This window comes from Colobus angolensis, unplaced genomic scaffold (genome assembly GCF_000951035.1).
Source record: "Colobus angolensis palliatus isolate OR3802 unplaced genomic scaffold, Cang.pa_1.0 Scaffold10, whole genome shotgun sequence".
Taxonomy (NCBI): domain Eukaryota; kingdom Metazoa; phylum Chordata; class Mammalia; order Primates; family Cercopithecidae; genus Colobus; species Colobus angolensis.
This window is the reverse complement of record NW_012110919.1, coordinates 22986801-22998449: the sequence shown is the minus strand read 5'-3', so window position 1 is coordinate 22998449 and position 11649 is coordinate 22986801. Positions and strand designations below refer to the sequence as shown.

Genomic DNA, 11649 nt, shown 5'->3' with positions numbered 1-11649 from the left:
TCTCGATCTCCTGACCTCGTGATCCGCCCGTCTCGGCCTCCCAAAGTGCTGGGATTACAGGCTTGAGCCACCGTGCCCGGCCTATAAAATGTTTTACATATTCGCCAGAGAAACAAGATACTTGTATAGCTGTAAGAATTGGAATTCATTTCATTTTACTGACTTTTCCTTAACCTAATTCTGAACACTTTTGCCATAGGTTTGAGAATAAGTTGTTATAAAAAGACTACTATTCTTCGCTAATAGTATGGACATTTCAGTTCCTAAGTTCTGTTTTTTTTGATTCTTGAACATTTCTAAATTTACTTTTTTTCGTCTTCTACGGAATCATTTTCTTTTTTTTTCTTTCTTTTTAATTTTTGAGCTGAAAATAGTACTTTTTATAAAGAAGTGCTCAAACAATGATTGGACTAATTTCTCCTTGTTTCTCTCTTTCTCTTTGTCTCTTTTACTCTCTATCTCTATTTTTAGAATTCTTCTTTTTAAAATAGAGACAAGGTCCCACTATGTTGCTCCGGCTGTCTTGAACTCCTGAGCCCAAGTGATCCTCTTGCCTCAGCCTCCCAAAATGCTGGGATTACTGGCTTAAGCTATCACACCAGGCCTAGGCTAATTTCATATTTTGAGATGGCAGAAATTTCTTTCAGGTAGCTTTTCCTTCTCCTCCCCACTTAAAATAGATCCTGATCCAGAAGCCTAATGGTGAAAATGAAAACAGAATGTTCACACATAGGCAGTATCTTTGTATTGGAATCTTTTCTAAAACTTCTTTTGATCTTTTTAGGAGCTAGTCTGGGAATCAGCAATCTAGTATTACATACATGGAATCTATCACCTTGTTTTTTTAAATACAGCAAACCTCATGAAGTGAATTTCCGTATTTTGTCTTGTTCTTGTTAGTTTTGCACCACTCAGGCTTTGCTGTAGAATTTGATGTATTTTTGATTCTGTAGAGCCTGGGCTATTGATCTTCACTCAGCTTTCAGAGGAACCTCATTAGTAAGTTTGAATTTTTATTTTTATTTTTTAGTTGATTTTGAAGTAAAATGCAGCACCATTTTAAGTGATACCATTTCTAAACAATTTTTAGTTCGAATTTTAAGTTAGCTAATTTAGAGCTTAAGAAAATTGCTTTAAAAACATAAAATTACTGGCTGGGTATAGTGGCTCATTCCTGTAATCTCAGCACTTTGGGAGGCCAAGGCAGATGAATTGCTTGAGCCCAGTAGTTCAAGACCATCCTGGGCGGGCAATATGGTGAAACCCTGTTTCTACAAAAAAATACAAAAAGTAGCCAGACACGGTGTTGTGCACCTGCAGTCCCAGCTACTCAGGTGGCTGAGGTGAGAGGATCACCTGAACCCAGGGAGATTGAGGCTGTGGTGAGCCAAGTGAGACCCTGTCTCAACAACAACAAGAAAGTTACTAATTGCAGTGCCTTTTTTCTTATTTAGTGGGCTTAGTCAAACTAAGATGATGTATCTTATCTTATGAATGTTTTCCCTTGAATTTTAACTGAAAAATCTAATTTGTACCTCTCACAAACAGAATTTATTAGTAAGGAAAATAAATACTGGTTTTTATTACTTAAACAGGATATATTTTTCTCTTAGGGATTTTTTAAAATTTTATCTCACTTTATCATAGTGCTAGAAAATTTAATCATTCATTTGAGATAGAGAGAAAATTTTGTGTTTTTTTTCGTTCTATTTTGAGACAGGGTCTCATTTTGTTGTCCAGGCTGGAGTGCAGTGGCGCCATCATAACTCACCATAACCTCAAACTCATGGGTTCAGGCGATTCTCTCACCTCAGCCTCCTGATTAAGCTGGGACTGCAGACATGCATCACCACTCCTGGCTAATTTTTGTTGTTATTTTTTGTACTGATGAGGTCTCATTATGTTGCCCAGGCTGGTCTCAAACTCTGGGCCTCAAATGATCCTCCTGCCCCAGCCTCCCAAAGTGCTGGGATTACAGGTGTGAACCACTGCTCCCAGCCCATTTTTTTTTTTAAATATATTCACAGCATTGTGCAACCATCACTACAATCAATTTACATTTTCATCACTCTGAAAAGAAACTCTGAACCCCTTAGCAGTTCCTCTCTGTTTGTTTCAATTTTCCGCAGCTCCAGGCAACTGTTGATCTATTGTCTTCGTAGGTTTGCCCATTCTGGACATTGCATATTAATGGAATCATATATAACCTCTTTTTTTTTTCTTTTTTTTTTTTTTGAAACAGAGTCTTACTCTGTTGCCCAGGCTTGAGTGCAGTGGCATGATCGCTGCTCACCGCAACCTCTACCTCCCAGGTTGAAGCGATTCTCCTGCCTCAGCCTCTTGAGTAGCTGGGACTATAGGCTTCTGCCACTACACCTGGCTAATTTTGTGTTTTTACTAAAGACGGGGTTGCACTGTGTTGGCCAGGCTGGTCTCGATTTCCTGACCTCAAGTGATCTGCCCGCCTTGGCCTCCCAAAGTGCTGAGATTGCAGCCATGAGCTACCGCACCCAGCCATATATATTATGATAGGCTTGTTTCACTTAGTATGTTTCTTCCGTGTTGTGGCATGTATTAGTACTTCTTTTTCATGGCCAAATATTCCATTGTACAGGTACACAGGCGCACTACATTTTGTTTATTCATCAGTTGGTGGATATTTTCATTGTTTCCACCTTTTGACTTATGAGTAATGCTGCTATGAACAGTGGCTTTTAAAGTTTTTGTGTGGGCCAGGTGTGGTGGCTCATGCCTGTAATCCAAGCTCTTTGGGAGGCTGAGGCCAGCAAATTACTTGAGAACCATGAGTTTGAGACCAGCCTGCCCAACATGGCGAAACCCTGTCTCTACTAAAAATATAAAAATTAGCTGGGTGTGGTGGCGTGCACCTGTAATCTCAGCTACTAGGTAGGCTGAGGCAGAGAATCACTTGAAACTGGGAGGCTGAGGCTACAGTGAGCCAAGATCATGCCACTGCACTCCAGCCTGGGTGACAGAGTGAGACTTCATCTCAAAAAAAAAAAAATTGTGTGTGGGCATAGGTTTTCAGTTTTCATGGGGATGTATGTGTATGCATACTCATACATACATACACATACCTGCAAGATAATTGCTGGCTCATATGCTAAATCTGTGTTGAAGCTTTTATGTAACTGTTGAGCTGTTTCTTTCCTTTTTATTATTTTTTTGAAAATAGAGGTGAGGTCTCACTGTGTTGCACAGGCTGGTCTCCTGGGCATGGTAGCTGTATCATTTTATAATCCTACATAGCTGTTTCCAACATAGCCGTATCATTTTACAATCCTACTAGCAGTATATGAGGTTTCTTATGTTTTTCACATCCTCACCAGCATTTGTTATTGTCTGTCTCTTTCATTATAGCCATCCTAGTGGGAGAGTAAGAAGTAGTATCTCATTGTAGATTTTTTTCTGTCTACAACTTTACTTTTAAAAATTATATGTGCACACATGGTAAAAAGTTAAAAAAGTGTATACCAAAAGATTTAACAGTGAAAATAGAAAATAAGGGTGATCCCTGTTTTCTTCCACCAAGGCAAATACTGTTATAATCTCCTAAACAACTTGTCTGCCAGATTTCTCATTTTCAGTCAGTCTTGCACATTGACGTAAAGAAATTCTTAGACATTGCTTTATTAGATCATCTCATCCCTTGCTCAAAATCTTCAGTAGCCACTATTGCTTACAGAATAAAGTTGGGATGCTATACAGGGCTCTTCCCAGTGAAACTTCTTTTTCAACCTTATCTCTCATTATTTCCCAATGTTAATCCACTATTGACCTACTGTGGCATGTTCTGTGTGTTAGACATCACCAACTTTGTGCCTTTTTTTTTTTTTTTATTTGGGAGATGGAGTCTCGCGCTGTTGCCCAGGCTGGAGTGCAGTGGCGTGATCTTGGCTCACCACAACCTCCGCCTCCCGGGTTCAAGTGATTCTCTTGCCTGAGCCTCCCAAAAAGCTGGGACAACAGGCGTGTGCCACCATGCCCTGCTAATTTTTGTAATTTTAGTAGAGACGGATTTCACTATGTTTCCCAGGCTGGTCTCGAACTCCTGACGTTGTGATCCACCTGCCTTGGGCTCCCAAGTTGCTGGGATTACAGGCGTGAGCCACCGCGGCCAGCCTGTGCCTTCTTCTTTTACTCCTGGATTTAATCCTAACTTCAAGAATCTACCTTATTAACTGGAGTTTTAGATACTTTTGCAAAACCAAGCCCACATCTGTCCTTTTTAGAGTCTTCTCTCACCTTCCCTGCTCATTGTGGTTTGTTTTTATTGCCTATAACAATGGCTATTAAACTTTACATTTTAAATTAATTTATATTTGTATGTATTTATTTGTTGGGAAAGAGTCTCTGTCACCCCTACTAGAATGCAGTAGTGCAATCATGAGTTACTGCTTCGTGAGCTCAAGCTGTTCTCCCATTTCAGCCTCCCAAGTACATGCAGCACACTACCTGGCTAATTTTTTTGTTTGTTTTTTTAGTTTAGCTTTTGTAGAGACAGATATCTCACTGTGTTGCACAGGCTGATCTTGAACTCCTGGGCTCCAGTGATCCTCCCATCTCAGCCTCCCAAAGTGCTGGGATTACACGTGTGAGTCACCATGCCCAGACTTTAATATTTTCTTTTTAGCATAGAATAGGTCAGTTCTTTCCCTCTGATGAGATCCCATGCTGACTCTTAGTTAAAACAAGCGTGGTTGGAAGAAGAGCTAGTGGTGTCCTAGCTCCCTACCTACTCAGTTTTCCCTTGTCTTCTGGGGTGCCCTGAAGACATCATAGGATGTCATGAAGTACGGTTGGAGAACCAGTGCTTTCCGTCATGTATCAAACACTCATCTTTATGAAGCAGTGTGTAGTATCTTTTTGCCAGTATATTTTATCTCTCCCAATGCATTAAACTTTTCTGGAGTTTAGAAAACAAATTTATAGAATTAAGGAAATGTCCCCCCAACCATGGTGTCTAGTATATATACAGTGACTTACAGTTACTAGGTGTTCAACATACATGTATTCCTTTGATTGATTTTTGAAAAGTTTACATATATGTATTTTTTATATACAGGGTCTCACTCGGTCTCACTCTGTCACTGAGGTTGGAGTGTGGTAATTCAGATCTTGGCTCACTGCAGCCTCCTCCTCCCAGGCTCAAGTGATTCTCCCACCTCAGCCTCCCGAGTAGCTAGGACCACAGGTGCGCATCACCACGCCTGGCTAATTTTTTATGTTTTTGGTAGAGACAGGATTTTGCTGTGTTGTCCAGGCTGGTTTCGAACTTCTGAGCTCAGGCAGTTCACCCGCCATGGCCTCCCAGTGCTGAGATTGCAAGTGTGAGCCACCACTGAAATATTTATATTTTTAAACTTAATTTACTTGTATTTACTATATTTTTATGTTTTTATCTTTTAAAATATATTTTTATACTCACTAGACCCAATTTTATACTCCTAAACCAGGGAAGAACGTTTTTTTTTTCCTCTTACATAGGCATGGTACCATAGACAATGATTAAAATTGTAATTATCATTCATTTCTTAGTTTTGTGGCTGGGACACTGATGTCTTCAAATGTTAGTTTACAGATACAGTCAGCCCTCTCTATCCATGTGTTACACACTGTGAATTCAACCAACCATGGATCCAAAATATATGGGAAATATGCTGGGGCTGTGGGTCACACCTGTAATTCCAGCACTTGGGGAGGCTGAGGTGGGTGGATCACTTAAGAGCAGCCTGGCCAACATGGCAAAACCCTAGCTCTACTATAAGTACAAAAAATTAGCTGGGCATGGTAGTGCACATCTGTAATCCCGGCTACTTGAGAGGTTGAGACAAGAAATTTGCTTGAATCTGTGAAGTAGAGATTTCCATGAGCTGAGATTGTGCCACTGCACTCCAGCCTGGGCAACAGAGTGTGAGACTGTCTCAAAAAAAAAAAAAAAAGAGGAAAGAAAGAAAATTATATGGGAAATGAAAAGCATCTATACTGAACATGTACAGACTTTTTTTTCTTGTCATTATTCCCTAAACAATGCAGTACAACAGCTGTTTCCATAGCATTTACTTTGTATTAGGTATTGTAGGTAACTTAGATTTAAAGTATGCGAGAGTATGCAAATACTATATACCATTTTGTATCAGGGACTTAAGCATCCATGGATTTTGGTATCCCCAGGGGGTATTAGAACCAATCGCCCATAGATACTGAAAGACGACTGTAGTGTGTGTTGCAATAATTTATTTTCAAATGGATCATTTGGAGAACACTATTCTTTAGGAAACATAGCCTCCTAAGTTCTGTTCCATCCGTCCCTTTCACCTCCACGGCGTTGTAGCATCCTGCTTTCATGACTGTGTCGTCACTCGGAAGGGACTGCTTCTCTTCCAGAATGCCTTCCAAGGTCTACTCTGACCACAACTATAAACTTTACACTTCTGTTCTCTTCTTGCCCCTCACAGCGCTCTCTGTTCCTCTGAGATCTTAAACTCTGTCTAGTCCTAATCCAGCCTGCTGGGTGTGGCTGGAGAAAGTCCCACTGAGGGGCTGATTAGTTAGGAATGTAGGGTTTCTAGCTCTTGCCTCAGGAGAGCTCAGCAGACTTTTTTTTTTTTTTTTTTCCCTCCCTTAAACCTGTTTCTGCAACCTTGATGACCACTCCTTCTAGTCCCTCACCTATTTGCTTTATTCATGGCAGAGGCTCTTTCTTCCTGCTTGTCAGTACAAAGAGGCAGGATTTTTAACCTGGATCTGTGGATTCTCAAAGAATTTGTGGAGAGAAATCAGGGCATTGATGACCTTGGATGAAGAGGAATTTACATCTTTATTTACACTAACCTTCGAGTGAAATTTAACATTTTTTCCCATTTAAAAATATAGGCAACAAACACTAGTGTTAGCAGTATTTATGACTTAAGCACCTATAGAACTCAGTTAATTTCATATTGCTTGATGTTATGGATATCTCAAATTGTTATATAGATATATATATTTGAGATGGAATCTCGCTCTGTCTCCCAGGCTGGAGGTGCAGTGGTGCAGTCTCAGTTCATTGCAACCTCTGCCTCCTGGGTTCAAACGATTCTCTTGCCTCTGCCTCCTGAGTAGCTGGGATTACAAGCGCACACCACCATGCCTAGCTAATGTTTGTATTTTCAGTAGAGACGGGGTTTCACCATGTTGGCCAGGCTGGTCACCAACTCCTGACCTCAAGTGATCCGCCTGCCTTGGCTTCCAAAGTGCTGGGATTACAGGTGTGAGCCACCGCACCCAGTCTCAAATTATTTTTAGAAACACAATCTTGCTGTGTTACCCACTCTGGCCTTGAACTCGTGGGCTCAGGCAGTCCTCCCACTTCAGCCTCCCGAGTAGCTGGGATTATAGGCATGTGCCACTGCACCCGGCTTCAAATAATTATGTATGTTCATCACCTCTTTGAATTTATAGTAGTTATTAAACCTGTTACTAGGTCTTAATATTTAATGCTTTAATTAAGAAGCATGTATGTTACTATGCCAACAGATTTTTTTAGTTTTTGATAACTGCATTTCATTGTTAATTGTTCTCATTTGATTTCCTGTGTATTTTATGAATTTAAGTACATTCTGAATACGGTTACATAGTCTTCCCTAAAATGTCAAAGGGCCCACGAGGTCAGGAGATCAAGACCATCCTGGCTAACACGACGAAACCCCGTCTCTACTAAAAAAAAAAATACAAAAAACTAGCCGGGTGAGGTGGCGGGCGCCTGTAGTCCCAGCTACTCGGGAGGCTGAGGCAGGAGAATGGCGTAAACCCGGGAGGCGGAGCTTGCAGTGAGCTGAGATCCGGCCACTGCACTCCAGCCCGGGCGACAGAGCGAGACTCCGCCTCAAAAAAAAGAAAAAGAAAAAGGCTAAGAATCCCTAATCTGGAGGCTCCCCACAGTCCTGTTTTGTCGTCATACCCGTACCCCATTCTAGCCTGAGGAGCGTGGCTCCACCTGTGCCCTTGGTTTTATTGTTCCAATTCATACATCCTGCACCGTTACTGTGTTTCTTATCCCCAACTTGTTTATGTTATTGTTCAGTATTATAGTCTTTAATATAATCTGTATAATACATGATGTTTAGTGTATGCTCGTAGTATACAGTGCAGTTAGAACAGATGAGTATACAATGAAAAGATAATCTCCCCTCTAACCCCCAGTCCCACTTCCCTGGGGCAGCCTGTGGTCTTGTATACAATTCAGAAAATGTTTATACACATATTATTTATTTATTTATTTATTTATTTTTTGAGATAGAGTCTCACTCTGTCGCCAGGATGGAGTGCAGTGGCATGATCTTGGCTCACTGCAACCTCCGCCTTCCTAGTAGTTCAAGCAGTTCTCCTGCCTCAGCCTCTCGAGCAGCTGGTACTACAGGCATGCACCACCATGCCTGCCTAATTTTTGTATTTTTAGTAAAGACAGGGTTTCACCATGTTGACCAGGATGGTCTCGATTTCTTCACCTCATGATCCGCCTGCCTCATTCTCCCAAAGTGCTGGGATTACAGGTATGAGCCACCACGCCTGGCCTATTTATTTAATTTTTAAATGGAGTTCCCCTCTTGTTGTTCAGACTGGAGTGCAATGGTGCAGTCTCGGCTCACTGCAATCTCCGCCTCCCGGATTCAAGTGATTCTCCTGCCTCAGCCTCCCGAGTAGCTGGGATAACAGGCATGTGCCACTATGCCCAGTTATTTTTAATAGAGATGGGGGTTTCTCCATGTTGGTCAGGCTGGTCTCGAACTCCCGACCTCAGGTGATCCGCCCGCCTCGGCCTCCCAAAGTGCTGGGATTACAAGTGTAAGCCACTGTGCGCCCGCCTATACACACATTTTTAATGCCACTCCAGTCTATGTTGGAATCATTTTACTTCCCCTTTCTTATTTTCTTCTTGTGTTCTTGAAGGCCTCGATCAGCTGCTGCTGATAGGCTGTCACTGTCACTTTAGAAAGCCAGAACCTTTTGTTCCTCAGAACTTTGTTCTTAATTGTATTGTAGCACTCACTGTATTAGATTCTAAAAGATTTGCTTCGTTTCTGTAACTAATCTCTCACACCCAGGAGCTCCTACAGGAAATGTCGGGAATTGTATCAGTCAAATGTGAATCCCCGCCTTGTCCAGACTTATGAGTGCATTGTAGGTACTCAGTAAGTGCTAAAAATGACTAAGTAGTCCCAGTTGCCAGGTTGTCACCCACTGATACCAATCTATATACTGATACTTTATATAGTATATAGATTGGTCCACATATAACTGATGACACATAATGAGAAACTGTCTTAAAAAGTTGTTGAAAATGCCACAAGAATAGTAATTGATCAAAACAATATGATTTTTTAGGTTTATCTAGAATTTTGATGTTTGAGAAAAGGCTGATTTAGTTGAATTGAAATGGGTAGCTGAGGATTTTGATGGCTTCTCTGGAAGCACATTTGAGGGTTTCTGATGTTAAATCTGATGTTAATGACTATTTCATCCAATTTAATGTCATTTTATAGTTTTTTTTTTTTTTTGAGACGGAGTCTCGCTCTGTCACCCAGGCTGGAGTGCAGTGGCTGGATCTCAGCTCACTGTAAGCTCCGCCTCCCAGGTTCACGCCATTCTCCTGCCTCAGCCTCCTGAGTAGCTGGGACTACAGGCGCCCACCACCTCGCCCGGCTAGTTTTTTTGTATTTTTTAGTAGAGATGGGGTTTCACCGTGTTCACCAGGATGGTCTCGATCTCCTGACCTCGTGATCCGCCTGTCTCGGCCTCCCAAAGTGCTGGGGTTACAGGCTTGAGCCACTGCGCCCGGCCCATTTTATAGTTTTTATACATTTAAGTTTATATTTATTTCTAATGTTTAAACACTAGCATTTTAGTTATTTGACCATTATTCTGGCGCTTTAAGAGATGCTCAGACAAGTTTGAATGGTTTTTCAGAGGCATTATTGGCTCAGAGGTAAAAGAGGAAAGATTGAGAAGCTGAATACGTACTCTTGTTTGCTGAGTATGGGGCTGGGGACACTCAGAAGAGGTTCACACATTGGTTCAGACATTTCTTTATGACAACCACCAGGTGGCATCACTGGCCCAAAATGACTGGGTTTCTGCCCAGAATCAGAAGGGAAGGTGTTGAGAGCCCACTGCTATGGGGGTAGCATGGAGGTGGGATACAGGGGGTGGAGGTAATACAAGTTCGTTCCTTCCTCCAACATCGCCTGCTAGTCTAGAGGCTTTTATAAGTTGGAAAACTAATTCTTTATCATCTCATCTGATAGTTTTTATGTTCTTCCTTTTTTCTCTCTATGCCTGTAGTTCCTTCAGAAACAGGTAACACGTTTCTAATAGTCACTTTGTATTCTTGCATCTTGTTCTTACAGTGCTTTTGTTTCTCACCATAGGGGATGATGGAAAATTAATATACTTTGACTTAGGGTATTGGTAAAATCTGCATGCAAATTCCCACAGTTGCCTGTAGATTAGAGCCAGTTGTTTTTTCTGAACTTTGCAGGAATCCTGGTTACAACATTGTACTATTTACTACCAACAATGTTTTTTTAAAATCCAGACTTGCTGGGCATGGCAGCTCATGCCTGTAATCCCAGTGACTTGGGAGGCTGAGGTGGGAGGATTGCTTGAGCCCAGGAGTTTAGGGCTGCAGTGATTGAGGCACTGCACTCCAGCATGAGTGACAGAGCAAGATCCCATCTCTTAAAAAAAAAAAAAATTTAAGAAATAGAAACAAAAATCCAAACTTGTAACCATTGTAAAACAAATCAGAATTTACAATAGTGGATATTGGTAATAGTGCAGAATGGATACCCAGATCTTGCTTCCTTTCTAGCTGATGATGCAGTGTTGACCTGAAATGCATTACTTATATAGCCAGGGTTTTCCTCAGCATCCTGATGCTACAGCCTCATTTTGTACTAACTCTCCACTTCTGCGCATCTTCCCCTAAGTCTTTACTCATCTTTAGAAAGAGCTACTTTTGGTGAAATTTTTTTTTTTTTTTTTTTTTGAGGCGGAGTCTCGCTCGTCGCCCAGACTGGAGTGCAGTGGCCGGATCTCAGCTCACTGCAAGCTCCGCCTCCTGGGTTTACGCCATTCTCCTGCCTCAGCCTCCCGAGTAGCTGGGACTACAGGCGCCCGCCACCTCGCCCGGCTAGTTTTTTTTGTATTTTTAGTAGAGACGGGGTTTCACCGTGTTAGCCAGGATGGTCTCGATCTGACCTCGTGATCCGCCCGTCTCGGCCTCCCAAAGTGCTGGGATTACAGGCTTGAGCCACCGCGCCCGGCCACTTTTGGTGAAATTTTAAAATCAAGGAATATTATTCTATATAGAATCACACTTCTGTGTTTTCCCCTTCCCCATTTCTGTCTCGAACCCAGACCAGACCGCTACATAACCTGTGAATACTTTTTTTAACAGTTTGGTATTGTTAACAGAAAATTTAAGATTAAAATGTAGCATTGAGAAAAATAGATTTATTAATAATGTCCTCTTAACACAACTGTTAATTCTGGTCAGTGGAATAAAGCCTAGGCCACTGAAGTTTTAGATGCTTGCTTGCTTTTCCACACTGGCTCTTACTTGGGGATCCTTTTAGAAATTCGTTT

At 41.5% G+C, this 11649-nt stretch overlaps 1 protein-coding gene across 1 annotated transcript in view; it reads left to right on the top strand.

The window, feature by feature from the left end:
* ATXN2 (ataxin 2) overlaps positions 1–11649 on the top strand; it is a 108365-nt gene that overhangs the window by 15664 nt on the left and 81052 nt on the right. The window lies entirely within an intron of this gene.